The sequence below is a fragment of the Hypanus sabinus genome, chromosome 27 (assembly GCF_030144855.1).
Source record: "Hypanus sabinus isolate sHypSab1 chromosome 27, sHypSab1.hap1, whole genome shotgun sequence".
NCBI classification, from domain to species: domain Eukaryota; kingdom Metazoa; phylum Chordata; class Chondrichthyes; order Myliobatiformes; family Dasyatidae; genus Hypanus; species Hypanus sabinus.
This window is the reverse complement of record NC_082732.1, coordinates 13,960,908-13,986,752: the sequence shown is the minus strand read 5'-3', so window position 1 is coordinate 13,986,752 and position 25,845 is coordinate 13,960,908. Positions and strand designations below refer to the sequence as shown.

The following is a 25,845-nucleotide window of genomic DNA, read 5'->3' as shown; positions in this document are numbered from 1 at the left end:
TACCTCTCCAAATGTTCATAAATCATGCTCTCAGGATCTTCTCCATCAACTTACCAAGATAAGACTCACTGGTCTATAATTTCCTGGCTATCTCTACTCCCTTTCTCGAATAAAGGAACAACATCCACAACCCTCCAATCATCCAGAAACTCTCGCATCCCCATTGATGATGCAAAGGCAAAGATCATTGCCAGAGGCTCAGCAATCTCCTCCCTTACTTCCCATTGTAGCCTGGGGTACATCTCATCCGGTCCCAGTGACTTATCCAACTCGATGCTTTCCAGAAGCTTCAGCACATCTTCTTTCTTAATATCTATATGCTCAAGCTTTTCAGTCTGCTGCAAGTCAGCACTTCACCAAGACCCTTTCCCACAGTGAATACTGAGGTGAAGTATTCATTAAGTACCTCTGCTATTTCCTCCAGTTCCATACTCACTTTCCCACTCTCACACTTGATAGGTCCCATTCTTTCACGTCTTATCCTATCGCTCTTCACATACGTAGAATGCCTTGGGGTTTTCCTTTATCCTGCTCACCAAGGCCTTCTCATGGCCCCTTCTGGCACTCCTAATTCCCTTCTTAAGCTCCTTCCTATCAGCCTTATAATCTCCTAGATCTCTAACATTACCTAGCTCTCTGAACCTTTTGTAAGCTTTTCTTTTCTTCTTGACTAGATTTATTACAGCCTTCATACACCATGGTTCGTGTACCCTACCATAACTTCCCTGTCTCATTGGAATGTATCTATGCAGAACTCCACACAACTACCTCCTGAACATTTGCCACATTTCTTCTGTACTTTTCCCTGAGAACATCTGTTTCCAACTTAAGCTTCCAATTTCCTGCCCGATAGCCTCATAACTCCCCTTGCTCCAATAAAACACTTTTCTAACTTGTCTGTTTCTATCTCTCTCCAATGCTTTTGTAAAGGAGATAGAATTATGATCACCATCTCCAAAATGCTCTCCCACTGAGAGATCTTGACAACTGACCAGGTTCATTTCCCAATACCAAATCAAGTACAGCCTCTCCTCTTGTAGGCTTATCTACAAATAACCTTCCTGCACACACCTAACAAACTCCCCCACCTCTTTTGCCTCCTTCCCTGTCCTTTCTGAAACATCTAAAACCCAGCACTTAAAGTAACCATTCCTGTCCCTGAGCCATCCAAGTCTCTGTAATGGCCACCACATCATAGCTCCAAGTACTGATCCATGCTCTAAGCTCATCTATTTTGTTCACAACACTCGTTGCGTTAAAATAGACTCATCTCAAGCTTTCGGTCTGAGTGCATCCCTTCCTATCACCTGCCTATTCTCCCTCTCGTACTGTCTACAAGCTGTCTCTATTTGTGAGCCAACTTTCTCTTCCCCAGTCGCTTCAGTTTGGTTCCCACCCCCCAAAAAATCTAGTTTAAACTCTCCCCAATAGCCTTAGCAAGCCTTCCTGCCAGGGTATTTGTCCCCCTGGGATTCAAGTGCAACCCATCCTTTTTGTACAGGTCACACCTGCCCCAAAAGAGGTCCCAATGACCCAGATATCTGAATCCCTGCCCCCTACTCCAATCCCTCAGCCACTCATTTATCCTCCACCTCATTCTATTCCTATACTCACTGTTGCATGGCACGGGCAGTAATCCCGAGATTACTTCCTTGGCGGCCCTGCTTCTCAGCTTCCTCCCTGACTCCCTGTAGACTTTTTCAGGACCTCTTCCCTTTTCCTACCTATGTCATATTATGTACCACAACCTCTGGCTGTTCTCCCTCCCACCGCAGGATATCTTGGACGCGATCTGAAACATCCCGGACCCTGGCACCTGGGAGGCAAACTACCATCTGAATTTCTTTCCTGCATCACAGAATTGCCTCTCTGACCCCCTAAATATAGAGTCCCCTATCTCTACTGCCTTCCTCTTCCTTTTCCTACCCTTCTGAGCCACAGGGCCAGACTCTGTGCCAGAGGCATGGCCTCTGTTGCTTTCCACAGGTAGGCTGTCCCCCCCTCAACAGTACTCAAGCAGGAGTACTTATTGAGCAAACACAAGGAAATCTGCAGATGCTGCAAATTCAAACAACACACACAAAATGCTGGTGGAACACAGCAGGCCAGGCAGCATCTATAAGGAGAAGCACTTTCGACGTTTCGACAAGCCGACTCACGGGTGAAGTGTTGCCTCACCTGGAAGGACTGTCTGGGGCCCTGAATGGTGCTGAGGGAGGAAGTGTAAGGGCAGGTGTAGCACTTGTTCTGCTTACAAGGATAAGTGCCAGAAGGGAGATCGGTGGGAAGGGATGGGGGGGGGACAAGTGGACAAGGGAGTCGCATAGGGAGTGATCCCTGCGGAAAGCAGAAAGGGGGGGAGGGAAAGGGTATACTGCGTCCAGTGCTCCCGGTGTGGTCTTTTATATATTGGTGAGACCCAACACAGACTGGGAGACCATTTCGCTGAACACCTACACTTGGTCTGCCAGAAAAGGCAGGATCTCCCAGTGGCCACACATTTTAATTCCACATCCCACTCCCATTCTGATATGTCTATCCATGGCCTCCTTTACTGTCAAAATGAATCCAAACTCAGGTTGGAGGAACAACACCTTATATACCGGCTGGGTAGCCTCCAACCTGATGGCATGAACATTGACTTCTCTAACTTCTGTTAATGCCCCTCCTCCCCTTCTTACCCCATCCCTGACATATTTAGTAGTTTGCCTGTTCTCCATCCCCCTCTGGTGCTTTCGCCCCCCCCCCTCCTGAGGCCTGCATTCCCATGATCCTTTCCCTTCTCCAGCTCTGTATCACTTTCGCCAATCACCTTTCCAGCTCTTAGCTTCATCCCACCCCCTCTGGTCTTCTCCTATCATTTCGCATTTCCCCCTCCCCCCGCTACTTTCAAATCTCTTACTATCTTTCCTTTCAGTTAGTCCTGACGAAGGGTCTTGGCCCAAAACGTCGACAGTGCTTCTCCTTATAGTTGCTGCCTGGCCTGCTGTGTTCCACCAGCATTTTGTGTGTGTTGTTAGGAGTACTTATTGTCAAGGGGTACAGCCACAGGGGTACTCTCCAGTACCTGACTCTTCCCTTTCCCCCTCCTGACTGTGACCCACTTGTCTGTCTCCCGTGGCCCGTGTGACCACCTGCCTATAACTCCTTTCTATCACGTCCTCGCTCTTCCTGACCATGCGAAGATCATCGAGCTGCATCGTGTTGATGAGGCCAACCACTGTAGTGTCATCCGCAAACTTGATGATAAAGTTTGAGCTGAATCCTGTGACACAGTCATGCATCAGCAGTGTGAACAGCAGCGGGCTGAGCACACAGCCTTGGGGAGTGCAAGTGCTCTGCATAATGGGACTAGAGGTATTGCTCCCCTCATGGACTGACTGTGGCCTTTCTGTTGAAGAATTCCAGGATCCAGCTGCAGAGGGAGGCATTGAGACCCAATGGGGTCAGTTTCCCCTCCAGTTTCTGGGGTATGATGGTGTTAAATGCTGAACTGATGTCTCTAAACCGCAACTGGCATGTGAGACCCCATTTTCCAAGTGGAACAGAACAGAGTGGAGGGCAAAGGTTATGACGTGGTCAGTGGATCAATTTGAGCAACAAGTGAATTGGAAATGATCCAATGCAGCCAGGAGAAAGGCTTTAATGTGCTCCATGATGAGCCACTCAAAGCATTTCATAAGGTTTGATGTTAATTTCACTGGAAGGTAGTCATTTAAGCAGGTTACTATCACCTTCTTTAGCACAGGAATGATGGTTGCTGCCTTGAAAACGGAGAGGACAATGGACTGTTCCAGGGAGATGTTGTATATATATGTCAACACCACAGTTAGCTCGGCTACACAGCCTTTCAGAACCCAACCTGGTATGTTATCAGGCCTCACAGCTTTGCATGGGTTAACCCTGGCCAGGATCTTCCTCACTTCAGCTCCAGCCAGACGGAGTGTCTGCTCACCTGGAGTGGGGGGGGGGGGGGGGGGGGGGGCGGGTATGGAGAGTGCCTTGCTCGCAAGCATTTTGTTCTATGCATCAAACCAGGCATGAAAGACATTCAGCCTGTCAGGGAGCGAGGCGTCCTTGTCACTGATGCACAGAGTAGATTGGTAGTTTGTAAACCTCTGAATGTCCAATGCTGCACCTTTTTGTTGAGTTTCTGACCTGTGTTCTTAAATCAATTTGCATAGCTGTTCCCACAGAAATAGCTGTGGTTTGAGGTACTGCACTTATGTAGTGATGGTATTTGACAATTGATAGCTGTTGTCCCTCTTTATTTTCACTAAACTATTTCAAATTTAAATTGTAACACATTCTATTTGCACAATGCTCTTTACTTTGAATATTTTTAATGAAATAGATGAGAGTATTGCTATTTGTTTCCAATTTCAGAAAAATTCTTACAGATTTTCACCGCACACATGGTTATTGTTGTGTTCAGTGATTAATTTAATTCTTGGCATTCACACAAACCTTTAGGGAAAGGTATGCTTGATCCATACCCATTTTTAGTTTGTGACCAGATCCAAAACGATGTGTTTGCCTTTCAGCAACACGGAACTCAGTACATCAGGCAGCATCTTTGGAGGGAAGTAGTCAGTTGACATCATGGGTCAAAACCCTTCATCTGGAGTTTGAAATAGCCCAGTAAGACATTCAGCTGTCAAGAAAGTGGCGAATCATTACCTTCTCAAGGCCAAGTAAGGATATGCAAAAAATACTAGCCTTACCATCATTTCTCATATCCCATGAAGGTGTTTCAAATGGCAAGCACATAATTTTTTATCTTTCACGTTTCACTCCCACTAGTTATCGTTCATTAAAATATATTCATTAATCCTATTCTGAGACAATAGGATAAATCTTTGAAGAGGAAGTCACCACCAGCAATTCATTCATCTTGGTTTGATTTATTGCATCATTTGCTGCCTTTCTTCTTTGTCTTCTTTCAGGACAGAACTATCAGCTCTGAGTCCGTGTGTGGCTTCTGATCATCACAGCTTGTATTAAAACTCTGATTACTGTAATTCAGTGCAACATAGGTAAAACTTATGCTTGAATAACACTTTAACTGAAAAGCAAAATGTTTATTAAACAAAGCTGCTGGAGTTCTAGTAATTACCTTCCTTCACTCAGTTTTATGCTTGGTGCAAAATTTCTAGAACCATTCCAGACAGAGCAAGATCCTGAAATTCCTGAGCCGAAAACACAATGGGATCTGAATCTAGAACAGTTTTAAACTGGAGAGCATGGATTCATGTGTAAAAAATTACAATTTAAAAGGCTTTGGGAAAAAGATCGAATGGATTGTTCTTTTTGATAGCTTGCCCAGGCATTATAGGCTTAATAAGTGTCTCCTTTAGTGCCTTCATCATCTTGTGTTTCAAAGATACCAACCCTATCTAATATATTGTTGGTGAAAAGACATTATTATGACAGCACATATAACATTACTTCCTAAGTGCATCAGTGCACGAATTTGAAATGAAACTCAACACAAGTTTGAGGAACAACATCTCATCTTCCAACTAAATATATGCAGCTTTCCAGCCTCAATATCAAATTTTTCAACTTTATGTATCTTGCTTTCTCTGTATCAGAACTGGCCACTTCTGCTATAAGTCATCCATCTGTGATACTGACTCAGTACTTCTCTCTCCTTTGTAAAGCTTGTAGCACTGGTCATGCCCTGCAGTCTTGCTTTTGGAAGCACGTAGCACAAAGAAGCCTACTTACCTGATTTGTCCTGGCCTTGCCCTATCATCAACATTGTGCTATCCATCCCTCCTGCTTCTTTGCCTGCAATTTAAAATTATAATTTTAATCCGTCTAATGCCGTTCTGTTGAAGGGTGTCCAACCTGAAGCATAAACTCTTTTTCTCTTTCTACAGATTTCCACAATGTTTCCGGAATTTTAGAGCTGGGTTTCAGATTTTCAAGATCTTCATTATTTTGACCTTCGTTCATTTCCCATAAGAAGGTTTTTGACAAAATGGGAATGTGTAACACCTTGTATACTGAGTTGTCTCAGTTACTTTGTTTGGCTTTCTGTAGTGTTGGTTTTCCAGCAGTTGTCAGGGGTTGGGTAAGAAGGAGAAAATAATATAAAGTGGGCTACACTCATATGAGCAGCATGTGGCTCAATTTACTCCTTGAACAATGGGAACTAAACTTATTTGCACACATATAGTGGGGGCCATTCATTGTGTAACGTTCTCCTTCGCGTGTAAGGAACGCCGAATTTAACGTCGAGATAAACCACAGCCAATGAAAACCAGATCGCAGTAAGATTAACCATTTACTGTTCACTCTTCACATTAACATATGGTGAAAACTGTTGATAAAACAATACAAGATTGATACAGTATTTGTTCCTTCCTTAATATCACATTTCAAGTGTAAATACTTGCAAAGGTGACTATAACTACATTACACTAAGGTGCAGTATACAGGGAGAGTTTACCTGCTCCATTGACTACTTTAAATACACTTCCATGCAAACTATCCGCGACTCTTTAACTAACGAAAGCATAAACATTATCTACCGTCGTTACTTCTAACAGGATCGGCAGTAACATCTTAGTTCAATATATCGATTATCTATTAACTTACAGCGTTGCTCTCACTGTGATTTCTCATGCCTGCAAAACAACTTCTGCTCAGGTGTGCCTCGTGGTGAGCCCCCACCCTCGCGCTAATTTCAAACCGGTGTTTTCCCACAAGACGCGGCGAAACCGGATGTGACGTCATCGCATGCCGATGTATTTTACATGCAATGAATATACTTTAAACACTTCTAATTCTAACTAGAAAATACTATTGAATGAATTACTAAGCGAAAATATTATAAACTAAATAACTGTCGTAAAGACAGCACACATTGATTTCCCAGTGTTGGAACAACTAAGATTTCCTGGAGAAGTAATCTATTCTTGACCTATCCCAATGAGACGTCTAAGGTGAAGACCACACTTGTTAGATTAAAGTAGACTGTGACTGGACCACAAAATGATCAGAAAATTGTTATACATACATAAATAACATACTATATTTAAAATAAATACAACATCTCTGAAACTAGTAAATGACCACTGTTTAAATCCATCCTTATTTAAAATGTTTTGGAAAGGTAGAAGAATGTCTTCCACAGAGGCATAAACACAAGAGGAAGAAGGGCATAGTGATCATGTGAGGAATAAATACGGGATGAGATGTAAGTGGGACATGGTTGAGCTGAGTGACCCACTGCTGTGCCCTATGCTTAACTTCCTGATGCTGGAAAGAAACCAGGTGACAAAAAAAGAATTTTCATCCTTGTGATTGAAAATAATTCACAAGGAGTAAGGCTGACACCATCACTCACAGGTGATGTAAAGCAGAAAAACGATGCATAGGAAGATTGAGTGTTTTGTATGGAAGGGAAAATTAATCTTTGACACTGAACAGTTAACTAAATCAGAAAAGATTATGGATTGAACATTGACTTCCGTGGACTGTATAGATGAATATTGATTTAGGTGGAGTGCCCAGGAAATGAAATGTCAGAGACCAGATTTTAATTTGTACTTAATATTTATCTGTCTGAAATACTTCTCAAAGAAAATATACTTTTAACTTCTGGATTGTCATTTTCTGGGGATGATACCAAATCGATTTTTCAAAATTGTCTGGATCATGCTGAAATCAAAATTTCTATTAATGCGTTGGTGATATTAACATTTAGATGAAAAAAGCAACAGTCAAAGTGATTTTGTTTATAAGACCATAAAACATAAAACATAGGAGCGGAGTTACACTATTCAGCCCATCAAGTCTGCCTGCCATTTGATCATGGCTGATTTATTTTCCTCTCAATCCCATTCTCCTGCCTTCATCTTGAAAACTTTGACACCCTTCCTAATCAAGGACCTATTAACCTCCACTGTTAACATACTCAATGACTTGGCCTCCACAGTGGTCTGTGGCAATGAATTCCACAGATTCACTATCCTTTGGCTAAAGAAATTCCTTCTCATCTCTTTCAATGCTGGAGGAATTATGCAGGTCAGGAAGACCCAAATGAATGCCCTTTCTATATGTGGGAATAAAGGGAGTGAAATTCAGCAATAATGATTCTGCATTCAGTGGGGATGGAGGGTATGGGTACATACTAAACCTGTTGCATATACCTTATTTCACAAAGGGGATTGAAGCAGATTGGGGGGAATATGGAAATTCACATCTTCTCCTATTCGAATGACTGAAGAACTGCAGAAAAAGAGCATAGCTTTCCACCTGAGATACAAAAAGAATATTTTTTGAAGGCAATACAGGTAGATCTGTTGTAAAAGTTGTGTTCATAGCTCAGCTTGGTTATGATTGATTGATTTGAGTGCACCACTTGCATTACATGGACCACTGATTATGGTGTGATCACAACTGGGAAAAGCTGTTTAAGTCTATCTCAAAGGCAGCTACAGCCTGTTCATTCTGTAACATAGCTTACACTAATGTGAAATTTCTTCGGAAAGTAACCGTGGCATTATAGTAGAATTACATGTACAGGGTAGTATTATCATTAGGTTAATACCCAGATAAGAATATGGCTTCTTAATAGTTACAAATAACAAACCACTTTCAACTCTCTTCAAGTCAATTAAAGATGAATAAAATTTACAACCTATAACACTGGACAACAAAGATTTTGCTTCTGGTATATCTTTGGGTGTATCTTATGGATTTTGGGCTGATGATTATGAAAATCACCATGAGCTTTTCCTTTCATGTACCATTTTTTGAAATAGCCTATATTTGTTATTGCAATTATAATACAATTCAATTAAAATGTTGCGCAAAATGTAAGCTGAAAAGTTCTCTATCTTGTCCAGGCATGCTTAGGTAGGGTGGATGCTGCATAGCAAGACAAGTTTTAGAAAGGCCATACATTTCCATGAAGGATTTCAATATTTGAGACATGTTTCCCAGAATAACTGAAGCCAAGATTAAGGAAGGCATTTCTGTTGGTTCACAAATCAAACAGGCCATTAATGACAGGCAATTTGAAGAATTTCAAGTGAGACCAGAGAAAAGCAGATGTAAGCCATTCAAGGATGTTGTTGAAAATTTTCTTGGCACCTACAGAGCACCAAACGAGTTGGTTGAGAACATGCTTCAGGCATACAAAATCATGAAGTGCAACATGTCACAAAAGATTCATTTTCTGCATTCCCATTTAGACATCTTACCTGCAAATCTTGATGCTGTCAAGAATGCTGAAATGATATCAAAGCAACTGGAATTCATCAATGCTGGCTGATTATTCTTGTCACTTAAGGAAGGAGCCTCAGACACTGAGTAAAAATGAAAATCATCAACAAAACATTTTTAGCTTGGCTGAACCATGGCAAAGTGTCAGCACAGTTATGCAATTGAATGCATTATATTTCAATAAAAGTTAATTTCTTGTTTTTCCAAATTCCTACATGATGCACGTAGTCTGAAATTATATTTGTGTTTAGCTTCAAGCGGTCTATCATAAACAAAGAAAAAAATGTGGAAGCAATACTTTTGAAAACACACATAATAAATACCTTGTAATTTATTGTTCTCCCTTATTCACTAATGAACTCTTCTGCCATGCCATTTTCTATAATATGAAGCATAAACAAATTTCCCACCATATTGGATTGAATGGCTGATGAATGTCTGAGAGACTAACAGAGATCTTTATGGGCTCAAAGCATCTTGGCTTGGCCCAAGAAAAAGAAAGGTGGGTGGAAGCAACCAGCCATCTTCCCCCACAAATGATCACCACAATTAAGTATTTGCTTGTGGATCTTGGAGAAAGCCAGATCAGGTTTGATGAGGCTAATGGCTGAAATGTTGCTCAGATTGCATTTTCTGGCCTCATGCATTAAGGTACTGTAGAACCATACACCCATGTGCAATAAAAGGATGGGAAATGCTAGGAGAAGTAATGTCCTATAAATATAATATGGAGGCACATCTGTCTCTTGTTCTCTGATTTATGTGAAGTTTGTCCAATGATATATTTTTTAACATTGATCTCACATTTTGATGCACGATTATGGTTGATAAAATCCAAACATAAAAAAAGTTTTCAGAATGTAATTGTAACACTTACCCAACAGGCTGGTATATGTCTTGGGGAAAAGGAGATCCAGCCACTCACCAACCCGCCTCCCGTACACGCAGGTGCTGTGAGAATCGAGTTAATGCCTCGCGCCCGCCAACAGTATCAAACCCACAACAAGTACCGTTATGAAATACACTTTAAAGAGTTTACTAAAATTAAAAGAGCAATACAATATTAAAAGGCAATACAATTAAAAGAGCAATACAATATTAAAAGGCAATACAATATATATACAAGGAAAAAATCAAAAGGCGCCAACTTATCAAAGTTCAGTCTGTTTAGTGCCCTCGTTGGAGCTCAATCAATGAACCAATCGACTCATCCGGCCGTCGCACCTGGGACCACCCCGGTGGTCTTACGAGCAGTCCAGCACACGTCCACCTTCCTTGGCGTCTTCCTCGGCCTCCTCCTCACACCAAAAACCCGCGAAAACCCCTCCCCCAAGTTCCCAGCATCACAAGACACAATAACATTCCCCATTTATTAACAAATGAATACAATTACCATATCAGCCATTCTAAAGCGAAACAACGGCGAGAGAAACACTTAACCGACAAAGAAGCATTCCTACTTGTAACAAACCAAAGAGGCCATTTTGAGTAACATACACAGGACATTGTACATAATGAAGTAATTTTCTAAACAGCCTCACTGTATTGGCTAAATATTTTCGAACCAGCCGTTTTATACCCTTGTTTAAATTTAATGTGGATTCATTTTGTATTATTGAACAGTAGTCTACTTCAGAATCAGAATTAAGTATATTATCACCGGTATATGTCATGAAATTTATTAACTTAGCAGCAGCAATACAAGATCATATAGAAAAAAATGTAAATCAATTACGGTAAGTATATGTGCATTAAATAGTTAAGTTAAAATCAGTGCAAAAACAGAAATAATAAAAGTGGAGTGGTGTTCATGGATTCAGATAGCAGAGGGGAAGAAGCTGTTCCTGAATCACTGAGTGTGTGCCTTCAGGCTTCTGTACCTCCTTCCTGATGGTAACAAAGAGAAGAGGCATGTGCTGAGTGATGAGGGTCCTTAATAATGGACATTGCCTTTCTGAGACACTGCTCCTTGAAGATGTCTTGGATATTATGGTGGCTAGTACCCAAGATGGAACTAATTAATTTTACAACTGTCTGTAGCTGTTTTTAATCCTGTGCAGTCGCACACCCCAACCCACGCCCCACCATTCCAGACACTGATGCAGCCTGTCAGAATGTTTTCTGTGGTACATCTGTAGAAGTTTTTGAGCGTCTTAGGTGACAAACCAAACTCCTAAAGCTCCTAATGAAATATAGCTACTGTCTTGCTTTCTTTATAACTACATTGATATGTTGGGACCAGGTTAGGTTCTCAGAGATCTTGACTCCCAGGAACTTGAAACTGTTCACTCTCTCCACTTCTGATCCCTCTACGAGGATTGGTTTGTGTTTTCTAATTTTTCCCTTTCTAAGTCCACAATCAGCTCTTTGGTTTTACTGATGTTGAGTGTAAGGCTGTTGCTGTGACACCACTCAGCCAACTGTTATATCTCATTTCTGTACACCCTCTTGTCTCCATCTAAGATTTTGCCAACAATGGTTGTATCATCAGCAAATTTATAGACGGTATTTGAGCTATGCCTAGCTACACAGTCATGGGTATAGAGGGAGTAGAGCCCTGGGCTAAGCACACACCCCTGAGGTGCACCAGTGTTTATTATCAGTGAGGAGTTGGTATTAACACCAATCCAAACAGATTGTGGTCGAGGATCCAATTGCAGAAGGAGAAACAGAGGCCCAGGTTCCATAGCTTGCCAATCATGACAGTAGAAATGACGGTGCTAAGCGCTGAGCTATAGTCAATGAACAACATCCTGACATGGGTGTTTGTATTGTCCAGGTGATCTAAGGCTGTGTGAAGAGCCATTGAGATTGTGTGTGCTGTAGATCAATTGTGGCAATAGGCAAATTGCGGCTCGCCCAGGTCCTTGCTGAGGCAAGAGCTGCTTGTGGCCATAACCAACCTCTCAAAGCATTTCATCACCGTTGGTGTAAGTTCAACTGGATAGTAGTCATTAAGGAAGCTCACGTTACTCTTCTTGGGCACTGGTATAATTGCTGCCCTTTTGAAGCAGGTGGGAACTTCTGACCTGACCATAGCAATGAGAGGTTGAAAATATCCTTGAATACACCCGCCGGTTGGTTGGCCCGTTTTCAGAGTCTTACCATCAGGGCCTGCCACCTTGTGAGGGTTCACCCACCTGAAAGACAGCCTGACATCGGCCTCCATGACAGAGGTCACAATATCACTGGGTGCAGCAGGGATCTCCACAGCTGTAGTTATATTCTCCCTTTCAATGGGCATTAAAAGGCGCTGGGCTCATCTGGTAGTGAAGCATTGCAGCCATTCATGCTGTTAGGTTTTGCTTGTAGGAGGTAATGTCCATCAAACCCTGCCAGAGATGACGTGCATCTGATGTCGTCTTCAACTTCACTTGGAATTGTTTTTTCACTCTTGAAATAGCCCTCAGCAAGTCATTCCTGGTTTTCTTGAACAGACCTGGGTCGCCAGACCCAGCCCTCAGCAGACAATGAACCTCCTGGTTCATCTACGGCTTTTGCTTTGGGAATGTACAGTAAGCTTTCGTAGGCACGCACTCATCCACACAGGTTTTAATGAAGTCAGTAACAAATGCGGCATACTCACCACGAATCGGAAATGAATCCCTGAACACAGTCCAGTCCACCGATTCAAAGCAGTCCTGTAAGCACTCCTGTGCTTCCCTTGTCCATATCTTGGTCCTCACTACTGGTTCTGCAGACTTCAGTCTCTGCCTGTACTCTGGGAGTAGAGGTACAACCAGATAATCAGATTGTCTGAAGTCTGAGCATAGAATAGCACAGTAAGCACTCCTGGTTTTAGAGTAACAATGATCTAGTGCATTGTTTCCTCTGGTACAGCAAGACATTTGTTGATGATAATTATTTCATGACTTTTTCAAGCTGGCCCGGTTAAAATCCCCCAAGATGATGGTGAAGGCGTCAGGGTGTGCTGTTTCATGTATTTTGATCCCATTGCTCAGATCATCTCGAGCCTGTTTGACATTGGCCTCAGGTGGAATGTGTACCACTACCAAAAAGGTTGTTGAAATCTCCTGTGGCAGGTAAAATGGACTTTCTAATTTAAATAATTTGTTATATTATCTGACAATTCTTTACTTCTAGCTGGTCTTGAATTCATGTTTTGGTACTTAGATTGCTAAGTTCATATTATTGGATAAGATACATTTTAGATAAAAAATAACTGAATTTTCAGGAGCTGCCATATCAATAAAAGGTTTATTAACATTTGGTAATTTATTGCTGTACTCTGCCACTTCAGCACAGATATAATCAGCTTCAATCAAGCTAATGGAAAATTGTGATAGTTAATTTCAGGGCAACCATTCTTATATTTTGCTTGTGTGACAAAAAAATAGATTGCAAAATATGTTAAGCAATTTTATGTTTGAAGTGCATTATCTTGTTTAAAAGAGCAGATTATCTCCCATTTTCCCAACATTCCTGACTTCAATCGCTCTTTCTGCTCATGAAGTTAAGAGCAGTCATAATTTTTAATGATAGAACACTATGGAATAAGATAGAAAATGTCATATTTTCTAATCATAACATTATGATCAGAATGCCTTTCTCCATGAATAAAAACTTGGGTCCTGGAAGGTTAGCACAGTGGAGAAACAAGGTAATGGTTCTGTTTCATATTGCAAGTAGTAATCTGAAGACATGCAGTTGCAAATTTGTGCCTTCCAATTGTTTTTCTGTTTCCAACTAGTTACACACGGTCTGTGACCAATATAGAAATGGGACCTGAGTCAGAGCTGGCACAGGATGAAGACCAGTAGGTTGCAAAGAACCATGGGCAACTTACTCCATGCCACATATGTTCTTATCAAAATGACACTTAAATCTGGTTATTACAAAACTAATGGAACGATTATCAAAGTGATCCACAGCCACTTCACTGTCTTGATTGGCACTTGCCACTGCTTCCTCATTGCCGGTCTTTCATTCTATCTTGACTACTACTTTTCTCCTGCTGAACTCATTCATTTTGAAGATGCCACCAAATGTGGCCCTCACACTTTTTCACTGGAACGTCTGGTATCCTTTCGCGCTCCTTTCTACCAGCAGCATGGGTGTTGTTCCTTTGGAAATCAAGGTCATTTCAGCTGTTTGGTCAGTATGTAGATTGGCAATTAAACTTTGAGCTTTGGTCATTACCAACTGCAACCAAGCATTTATCAATGGCGTCCACATCAACAACATGAGGGGGTAGTGGAGACAAGTTCTTTCATGACATTTAAGATGAGCACTTGAAATAGAAGGCTCTGAGGTACGGGCATGAGTACAGCAAAAGATGTGTTTCTATACCATATGCCTCAATCATCCTATTTTTTCCAGCTTTGTCTTGTAATTACCATATTTTCTCTTTTGCCAATTATTAAAACAGCGAGTGAGATATAATATTCATTTTATAATAATATAAAATTTATTCTTATAATAATACAGATTCTTCACAAAACAAAAACAAAGACAAATATTTGGAAGAAATATTGGGCCGATATATCCGGCAGGTCGACTGGAAATCAATGTAAGTTCTTACTTTCTCTTCAGTTGAGGTCAGAGTTCCCGGGACTCAGTAAACCACAGGTCTTCAGACCACTCACATGGATATTGCTCTCTCACTGTGACATGGGGAAAGGGTAGTGGGTGCATGGTTAAGAAATTTCACAGCCCATTTTCCTAGCATGTGCCCTCCAGTGCTCCAGATTCTGAAATGTTGAGCAATAAAAGTCATCTGGTTCAGTGAGACCCTACACGGGTACATTCTGAAACTCAGGGTGGGATGAAACTACGCAACTGTCTGACAATGCACTGGCAAATTTTTGTCTTATTTATCGCTTCCGCATTTTTTCACCTTTATCCTTTTAATTAAGTTATCATATCATTGGCATAAGATCTCTCTGTTTCCGTAGTCATTGGTTTAAACAAACTTTTTAAAAGCTGCTGCTGCAGTTACTTGGAAACCCACTGATCTCCAAAAAATTTTGCAAGTGTAAACAATAATACAAAAACCATGCCCCAGATATTCATCAAGAAATTCTGCGGATGCTGGAAATCCAAAGCAAAACACACAACATGCTGGAGGAACTCAGCAGGTCAGGCAGTATTGCTGTGTCATCAGGGAATGTAGCATGGACTGTATCAGAAGTCAGCTGCAGTGAATTTCAAATTCTAATAATCCTTTATTGAGAGACTTCTGTAAAGGTTCCATTGTTGCAAGGACAAGGCTGAGGATGACCCAAGTGAAGGACACAGACGCGGAGGCAGAGTCGGGAGGCATTCTTGACGTAGCGAGCGTGGAGTCGGTATCCAGGAGCAATGCTTGACTTAGAACTGGCAGTCCTAAGAACCATGAAACAAGATTACTCACACCAGAGTCAACCAACGAACTGGCAGCTCCTTGTTGTGATCACAGGGTTTTTATACTACATTTGCGGATGGAAAGCAGGTGTGTGTAGTTAGTGGAACCTGGGAATGATTGGAAACTAAATGAGGGGATTGAGGCCCAATTCCTGAGGTAACTAGCTAGGTAGGCTATTGCCAGAAGGGACCATGGCATCTATTTCATTTTGTACATGATTAACTTGTGCTCTCTCATTAGAGATGTACTCAATTGTTTAATTTGTCCCTTATAACTGAAACCTTCAACTGTAAATACAAAATTCAGCTCTACTGAGGGGAAAAAATCCCAAATCCTTAGCCTTTTTTTTTCTGGTAATGCTGAAGCCTTCACATTAGCTTTATAACCTTCCCAATAACAGGGTGGTCAAAATTCTGGATAGAGTTTCATAGTCAATGCTTCAATTGCCTGTCTCCAATATGTATCAAGTGCAACTATTATAATAGCAGATACCTTAGGACACCACTTGTGCTTCATTTGTTCTTAAAATCTCTTTTTCCACCCCTATCCTTGCTTCCAGAATTTGAGCAGCACATTCTTTTGCCTTCAATCTTTGAAAGCTTGTGGATTCTTTGCTTTGTTGGTGCATGTAATTGATGATGCTGTTCACTCAAGTTCCCTGGTTCAGAATATTTATATATCCACAATAAATCAAAGCAATGTCATTCCAAACTCCTCTGCCCATGTCAGTGCAGCCTGAGCAATTTACCACAGTCAGTCCACACTCATGAAGTTCTTGGCAATGACCTCGGAGGATTCTGTGTGCTTGCTAGAGAACGATGAACTCTACAGATTGTAAATAACAAGGCAGATGTAATGTCTCCTCTCTGGAGACTAAGCAGAGGATTTAACTCGAGGCATCTGTTTAGCAGTGAATGTGCTTTCATACTCTGCAGCATCAGCCACACAAAGGCTGATAACGTGACCTTCCACATTTGCCAGTGGGACTGGTATGGTACACAATGCACTGGAGAGAAAGAATGCCTTGTTCCATTTAGAGATTGGCAGGTTTGCCAAGGTTTTGCTGACAAGCAATTGTGGGCATTACCCTTATGAAGAAAATGATGTGGTGGACATTGTGACTTATGAGGATGGATGTATAACATTGATCAAAGAGATGGTTTTTAGACAGAAGGGAGATATTTAGCAGGCGAATTGCAGAGTTAGACAGAACCACTAATGCAGGTGTGAAGATAATAAAGCATTTTTGAGGGAGAGAGGTTAAAGGAGAAAGTTGCAGGGATGGGGAATGTTTGAACAAGACCATTACTTGAAGTAGGGGGATTTGTACATGAACATGACAATTTTAAAATAATGAACGTTGATGAATTGGTGATGGGCTCCATGAATACAAAAGAATTATAGAGTCCATTAGTGTAAATATCATTTTATTTGATCACTTGGTCTATTCTATTCATTAAAAAGATATTTAGACTAATTCTGTTTCCCAGCTGTTTATCCACAGCCTTCTAGGTTACAGCACATTAAGTGCTCATTCGTGTCATTTTAAAATGTGATAAGGTAGCAAAACTATCCACTGATAAACAAGTGAACTTTGCAATGAACATGAACAGGTCAAGCATCCTTGAGCTCAAAGCACTGTTGCAGAGAATGCCCAGCTACCCAACAATGGCATGTTCAATCAGTTCAGAACTCGCATTACCAAACTAATTATTCACCTTTCCTTCTTCTGTTTTTACATAGTAATTTTCTAAGTTGTAATTTATATTAACAATCACATCACCATAATTGTTGCAGTTATGTAAAACATGGCATTATAGATAGTCAAGTTGAACTGAATATTCAGCAAGCCTAAATGATATGCACGCTATTTGCATTAGATGATTAAACAGATGTAATTTTGAAAACCTACACTCAGTGGCCGCTTTATTAAGAAAGGAGTGAGATAGACCAGATGCTTGTGTGGTGTCACAAGAATAAGATTGCATTCAGTATCAGTAAGACCGAGGAATTGATTGGGGGCTTCAAGAAAGGGAAGTCGAGGGAACACACATCAGTCCTCATTGAGGGATCAGCAGTGGAAAGGGTGAGCAGTTTTAATTTCCTGGGTGTCAACATTTCTAAAGACCTATCCCGGGCTTAACATATTGATGCGATTAGAAAGAAGCACAACAGTGACTATATTTTATTCAGAATTTGAGATTAGGTATGTCATGAAAGACTCTCACAAATTTCTACAGATATATCGTCGAGAACATTCTGAATGCATCACTAACTGGTATGAAGGGACAACGGCACAGGATCGGGAAAAAATGCAGAAAATTGCAAGCTCAGCCAGCTCCATCATGGACACCAGCCTCGCAGGCACTAAGTACTTCTTCAAAAGGCATGTCCAATATTAGAGGCCCCTATCACCCAGGGCAAGCCCTCTTCACATTGCTCCATCATGAAAGAGGTACAAGAGTGAGAAGACAGACACACAGTGTTTTAGCAACCCCCCTCCCATCAGATTTCTGAATGGACAATTCACTCACATGCAACAGCTCACTAATTTTCCCCCTCTTTTAGCACTACTTATTTAATTTAATTTTTTAATATCATTCTTAATGCAAGAAAATTGTATAACGTTTAACAACCATAATACCATACAATATAGGAGCAGAATTAGGCCATTTGGGCCATCGAGTCTAACCCACCACTTCATCATGGCTGATCCATTTTCCCTCTCAGTCCCAATGTCCTGAAGGAGTGTGCTGAGCAGCTGTGTGGAGTTCTCCAGTGCATTTTCAATCTGAGTCTCAGCCCAGAAAGGGTCAACTGTGTGGAAAACATCTTGTGTGGTCCCAGTACCCAAGAAGAGCCAGCTGAAAGTCTTAAATGACTACCGTCCAGTGGCCCTGACCTCACACATCATGCAGACCCTACAAAGGTTGATCCTGGCTCACCTTTGACCCTAGTCCAATCAGGCCTCGATCCCCTGCAGTTTGCCTACCATTGTTGTCGATGATGCTGAACAGAGCCTACTCCCACTTGGACTAGCAGGGCATCACCGTAAGGATCAGGTTTCTTGATTTCTCAAGTGCCTTCAATACCATGCAGCCCTCATTGCTGGGGGGAAAGCTCTGTTCAGTGCAGACTGGCACTTCCATCGTATCTTGGATGATGGACTACCTGACTGGCAAACCACAGTTTGTGCGGTTTCAGAGCTGTGTGTCAGACATGCCTATAAGCAGCACTGGGGTTCCACAGGGGACCCTATTGGCTCCCTCCCTGCTTACCCTGTATACCTTGGGCTTTAGGTACAACACTGAGTCATGTCATCTGCAATTGCTGGCTCCATAAAGGGAGGCTAGGAGGATGAATACAGGGTCCTGGTGGAGGACTTTGTCAAATGGTGCAAGCTGAATCACCTGCAGATCAACATCAGTAAGACAAAGGAGATGGTGATGGACTTGAGGAAGACTAAGCCTGCACTGTTCTCTGTAACCATTGATGGTGAGAACGTGGATGTGGTGAGGACCTACAAATATCTGGGGGTGCACCTGGAAGACAGGGAGCTGTGTACAAGAAGGGCCAGAGTTCCTGTGCTTTTATTATGCATTGCAATGGACTGCTGCTGCAAAACAAATTTCACGACATATGATAGTGAGAAATAAATAAGCACATAAGTGAAAATATAGTGACAGTGTGGTACTCAGGCACTAGTACTTTAAAACTAACCAGGCAGAGTACTAAGTGTGGATTTCCTTTTATGTTTTTGCACCTGTGAAATAAAACAAACCACACAGCAGAATTAACTACTTTGCTGCTTTACAGCCCAATAGCACCGTACATTAACCCACATGATACCTAAATGCTAAACTCCCAAGAGACATAAGGTTTTGAAGGTAATTGTGGATGAAGCAAGGGGAGATGAGGTCGTTCCTCTCAATAAGCAAGGAGACAGAAAAAAATGAAATGGATTATAACTTTAGGCAACTGAGATTCAAAATAATTTGACTTATTTTCAAGGAGAGTGATGCACAGTACAGAGCAATCTTTGTAAATAATGTACAATAATCACAAAATGGTGAAATAATCAATAATAACATGAACACAATTGAAAGTTCAGCCCAGATATAATGATGGATTGCAGAATGTTTCAGAATTTGTTTTCCCAGTCAACAATTGCTGATCAATATGACAGCTGATGATATTTTGGCTTGAATCTGATTGTCTAGTAATCAGCATCTGCCTGACAACTAATATGACCTCTACGATTCTTCATAAGTGAACAAGATAAAGAGCAAGTAGAGATGGAAGAATTTCAGTCAAAGAATTTTAAGCACAGTTGGAATGATGTTACAATGCATGTTCATTTTGTTCTGTTAAGCTTATTCAGTTTGTTCACCTTTTTATTTCTAATGATCAAATAACACAATTCAAAAATGTGTACTCTTGCTGCTAATATCACTTAGATTAATTATCACTCGCATGAACAGTATTTATCCATAAAAATATATGACTACAATACACCTATTGATTGATATAGAGTCTTGCCTAATAGACCTTAATAAAGCTTTCATTTACAGGACTAGTAGTGTGAGGTTTAGGAGGAGTGAAGTCTTAAGGTCAATTGCAAGTCTGGAAGTGGAAGCCCGTTGGCCAAAACCCTGGGTCAATGAGTCTGAAGTCTACTACAGACATCGGAGGTGTGTTGTCCTTCAGTTTGCTGGAGGACTGGAGGCCTATTCTGGGGTTGGGACTGCCTGTGTTGGAGGGAAGTGGCTTGTTTTGCTGTTGCTTTGTTACTTACGGCATCCTGCCTTGTTCTACCAGGCATTGTGGGTATGCCAGAATGTGTGGAGACATCTTTCGGCCACCCCAGCTCATCTTGAGGATGTACTAGTTCTTAACACAAACGGTGCATTATGCTATATTTTTAGATGTATGTATGATAATAACTGACCCTGTATCAAATGTGAAATGACTTAATGACATGGGAACAAAGGAGCACCTGGCCTTTTCCAGTTGGTGACTTAGTAACTAAGCTTGGTGTGTGACAAGTGGCTGGTGATCCAACAGGAACAACAGAGCCCCAGAACTGAAACATTACCAAATCCTACAGCATAGAAGGAGGCCATTTTACCTATTATTTTCATAAAAGATCTTAAAATGCTAACTAATTAGTTCTAAATCCTTCATCCTTTCCCTATAGCCCAGAAATTTTCCTTCTAATTTTAAGAAGGAAAGTTATCTGGGCAAGGCTCTTTGTTAAGAAATTGCAGGGATCATTTTGCAGGTGTCTGTTGTGTATTTAATATTTCAATAATATTGCATATATATATTGTTTGATTAAGTATTCTTTGTATACATAATTGATTATAGGTTATAGTTAAGAAGTACGGGAATGGCATATGTCACCATTTCATCACATCATATATCTACGCTTCACTACAGAAAAATGAAGGAGATATACTTATCCCTGGGCTCCCATATTTTCTTTTGATTAATTAACATAACAGTGGTGATGAGGAAGTTTAAAATGGATGTGAGACCATTGCCGACCTTAAGTGTTGAAGTGCAGCATGTTTTTTGCTTCGGTGGGGGGAGAGAGAGGGAGGCATTTGATTAAAAAAACACAGCGTGTGTTCCTTTGGAAGCAGACAGAGAGTTAAAAAAACAAAACAGTCAATAGACATGCTTATAAACAGAAGCTGATAACAATAATGATTTTAAATTAAAAAGCAGAAAAGTCTGGCTACATTGGAAAGATAAATGTGTTTGATTGCATAATTGTTAACTGGCTAATTATACTGAACAAAATGGATAGAATTTAGAAGCAAATGAAATAGCCAATGAGAAATGAGTACCAGTTTTGCTGAGTGCAATATGTGGAAGAGCATACAGTTTGCCTTGATGTTTGATTGCTCCAACCAAACCAGCTGAAATGAGCTTTACTGATATTGTGAAAGTAATGTGGAAACATTTAGAACTGAAAGCATTGTTGTTTGCAGAATCCTTTAGGATTCTGAATCCCAGAATCAAAAGAAAGGGGCGTCCATTTCAGCTTATGTGGCAGAACTGAAGCAATTGTCTAAGCATTGTGAGTTCAATCGATGGGATTAATGATGCACTGAGAGATCATTTAGTTTGAGTAATCTTACAAGAAAGTATTCAGACTGGCTCTTAACTGAAGCACAACTCACATTTAAAATAGCAGTTGAATTCACTGTATCAATGGAAACAGCAGCCAGTGACGTAACTGAGTTGCAATCAGGAATGAAAGTGAGCATAAACGGAATTGCAACATCGGAACAGAAAACTGCCTGGCTGAACAAATTGTGTTATCATGTGTCAGGGGCTCATAAACACCAGACCAATGCAAGTTTAAAGGCAAAACTTACAGAAACTGCAACAAAGTAAGACACATATGAAGAGCATGTTGGGCAGAAAAAATAAATGAACTGCACAGGGGAGAGAAAACGATAAAAAAAAGTCAAGTTGTAGTTTCAAAAAGCACTAATGTGCAGCTGTTGATGAAAAATCTGATAATGATGAGAGTGGTGCTGGACCAGGTAGCCTTGAGATTTAGAATGCAAATAGAATTGGACACTGGCTCAGCTGTTTTGGTCATTCCACAAAATGAGTTTGAATAACATTTCAAAGATTCTAAACTGAAGCCTGCAGATATCGAACTAAGAACTTATACAGGGGAAAGGAAAACTCCTGTGGGAGTGACACTCATTACAGTGAAATACAGCAACTAATAAGCCACACTGGGCTTGTATGTGGTTAATACAGGAGGGGCAGGACTGAAGGGATGTGATTGGCTAAGACAATTATAACTTGATTGGAGATCCATCCACCATTTGCATGCCACATGCCCTGCAATATAGTCAACTGAAATTGGATTTAAAAAGGTACTGGATAATGCCACAGCAGTGTTCAAGGATGGTATTGGGAAGCTCAAACATTTCATATCAAGCATATTGGAAAGGAGGTACAGAAGCATGAAGACACACACACGCTTCTTCTCCCCTGCCATCTGTTTACTGATTGGACATTGAGCTGATGAATACTACCATTACTTTATTGTTTCTGTTATTTCTTCACTATTTATTTTAACTTAACTATTTACTAGACTATATATAGACTATATTGTCAGTACCTCCAGTTGAACTCTGTCATTTTTTGTGTTTTCCCCCTAGCCGTCAGTCTGTGGTTTTGTATTGCCGTGTGGTCTTGTTTGTTTTCAAGCCCCACGTGCTCCTGTCCCCACTCCTGCTCTACTCCGGCCCCTGTGTTACTGAGTACTCCCCTCTCACCTGTATTGCTGCAACTTCTGTCTCATTCTGTTCTACTTATCATCTGCCTCTTTGTTTATTGCTCGGTGTATTTCAGTCCTGTTTGTTGCCAGATCGTACCAGTGAATTTTCCTGAGCCTTTCCAGCATTTGTATCTGTACTCTATCCGTCTGAATATCGACTCTGCCTGTTTCCTGATAATGGTCTTTGGATTTCTCTGGATGTTTTGATCTCTGCCTGAACTATGATGCCGACTTTGTTTGAACCTTGTGATTTGTTACTGAATTAATATCACTGTGTGCACAGTACTGGGTCTGCAAATGGATCCCTGCTCCAGCGTCCTGATATATATCTCAGTCTTTTTTCTCTATGTTTATTTATCATGTATTTTATTGTACTGCTGTCATAAAGTTAACAAATTTCAGAACGTGTGCTGGTGATATTAGATCTGGTTCTGATTCTGATTCTGATCAAGGGAAAAATCGTGTTAAATGAGAATGCTGCACCCAAGTTTTACAAAGCCCATCCGCTTCCTTATACTATCCGTGATAAAGTATCCAGAGAGGTGGATCACATGGAGGCTGAAGGAACCCTTTCCAAGGCTGAGTGGAGCCCATTGGTCCCAGCAGCCAAGACGGATGAGTCTGTCAGGCTCTGTGGTGATTCTAAAGTCACCATCAACCCAGAACTGAAAGTAGATCAATATCCTCTGCCCAAGATGGAGGATATCGTCCTTCCATGCATATCACAACACGACACACTCCACAATCAATCTCTTGCACTCACATTTGGATTTCCTCAAACCCATTCTCAGAAGGAGTATACAGGACAGACATCTGAGACAAACTGAGGGCTCCTCAAACAAGGAGGTTCGATTTTCCACTCCTGAACAAGCAGTCCTGACAAGTAAGAAATCATCTGCAGCAATTAAATGTTTAGACCTAAATGGGACAATTTAAATGTAGTTGCATTATATAGTATACTGTGTGCGTATGTATGTATATATATGAGCAATACATTACATATTTGTGTTGAGATGCATTCTATTTTGAATTGGAGTTTATAGCCAAGCAGGGAGGGGTGTTGTGTATTTAATAATTGACCCAGTGTTAATATATATAAAATGCTTGTTAAGAGATACACCCAACCATGCACATTAAGGATGTGGAATCTATGGAGAGGGTGCAGAGGAGATTTACCAGGATGTTGCCTGGTTTGGAGAACAAGTCATATGAGGCAAGGTTAGTACAGCTGGGACTTCTCTCTTTGGAGTGTAGAAGAATGAGAGGGGACTTGATAGAGGTCTACAAGATTATGAGAGGCATAGATAGGGTGGATAGTCAGTACCTGTTTCCCAGGGCACCAATAGCAAACACCAGAGGGCATATGTACAAAATTAAGGGAGGGAAGTTTCGGGGAGACATCAGGGGTAAATTTTTTACACAGAGGGTTGTGAGTGCCTGGAATGACTTGCCAGGGATGGTGGTGGAGGCTAAAACATTAGGGGTATTTAAGAGCCTCTTGGACAGGCACATGGATGAAAGAAAAATAGAGGGTTATGGGGTAGTGTGGGTTTAGTACTTTTTTTAAAGTATTATATGGGTCAGCACAACATGGAGGGCTGAAAGGCCTGTACTGTGCAGTAGTGTTCTGTAGTTCTATGCCAGCTTCTGAGGTTTAGAAGCTCTAACTCTGGAATATGGACAGCTGATACAGCCCTTGGATATCCCACTAATTGACAATCATGTTTTGGGTGCCAAGGATTGAGTATTTAAAGAGCTCTTGAATGGACCTTCAGTCCTCAAACATATGTCCAACCAGAGATATTGTCTAGCATTTTGTTTTGTGCTCAGTTCCCAATCCAGTTTTATTACGTGTCTCGATCCTAGACTTGGATACTCCAGCATCTGGGTCCAAACCATCGTCTTCAAAGACTCTCACCACAATATTGTTTGATTAAGCATTCTTTGCTTGTTTACTTAATTCAATATGGATTATATGTAAGAAGTACGTGAATGGCATATGTCATCATGACTCCATGTCATATGTGCACACCTCCTTTAAGTAAAACAAAGCAGACATGTTTATCCCTGGGCACCCATGTTTTTCCTTCGTTTAACTTCTGGAGTTACAAAAATAATATTGCCCATCTGAGTAATACCAGCTTATTGTGCATTTGACAATGTTGAAAATCGCACCACCTTTCCCAAATTTCCTTTTCCTACAACTTTTGAAGAAAATCATCAAGTCACTTAGAAAATTGTCACTAGTTTGGAGATCTAGAATTCATCAGCTTGCAGCCAGACAAGTTTCCCTGAGGGTCGGAGCTACTTTTAGAAAACAATCTGCCTGCCCTTGAACTGCTCAATCAAGCCTCACTGTTACAAAGCAGGAGAGATGCTGCTCCTCAAGCATCCTTGAGCTACCCACCTTTTAGAACAAGTGCAGTTGGCACATGGATTTCTTTTCTATTAATGATTTTACCTGTGACTCATAACTTGAAACTGATAATTAGATCTAAGATTCCAAGGTGGGATTTGGAGAAGAAAATGCGCCAAAAAAAAAAGAAGAATTCTCAACAGTTCCATTAGGGACAGAGTGTTATCTGTGTTGGCTTCGATAGGAAAAACAGAAATCAGCTTTGGGCCTCTTCAAATTTTAAAAGTGCTGAATAATAACTTTTTGAAAATCTTGAACATGCATTTGTCAGTCTCGGCAGGATGCTAAATCACACACTCCTGGAGCTATTTTTTTTAAAGAGAAATAGATAACCACATTTTAATTTACAGGTAACTTAACTTTTCATGAACAGGAATACGTCTTTCATTTATGTCTGCTCTGCAATACAAATAGATCTGGATTGGTCTCCAAAGCAACTTTGTTTAACCTTCTTTGTTCTATATCCCTGATATTCATCCTATCAGCACTTTTTTGGTCATAAAAACTTTAATGGAC

The 25,845-nt window shown here is 40.9% G+C and overlaps 1 long non-coding RNA gene across 1 annotated transcript; it reads right to left on the bottom strand.

The window, feature by feature from the left end:
* Positions 1–4,392: 4,392 nt before the first annotated feature.
* On the bottom strand, positions 4,393–6,703 carry LOC132381991 (uncharacterized). The gene is made up of 3 exons (XR_009508169.1): positions 6,607–6,703; positions 5,731–5,793; positions 4,393–4,654 (listed from the first exon to the last, which is right to left on the bottom strand). It is a non-coding gene; the product is annotated as an uncharacterized LOC132381991 (long non-coding RNA).
* Between the last annotated feature and the right edge of the window lie 19,142 nt (positions 6,704–25,845).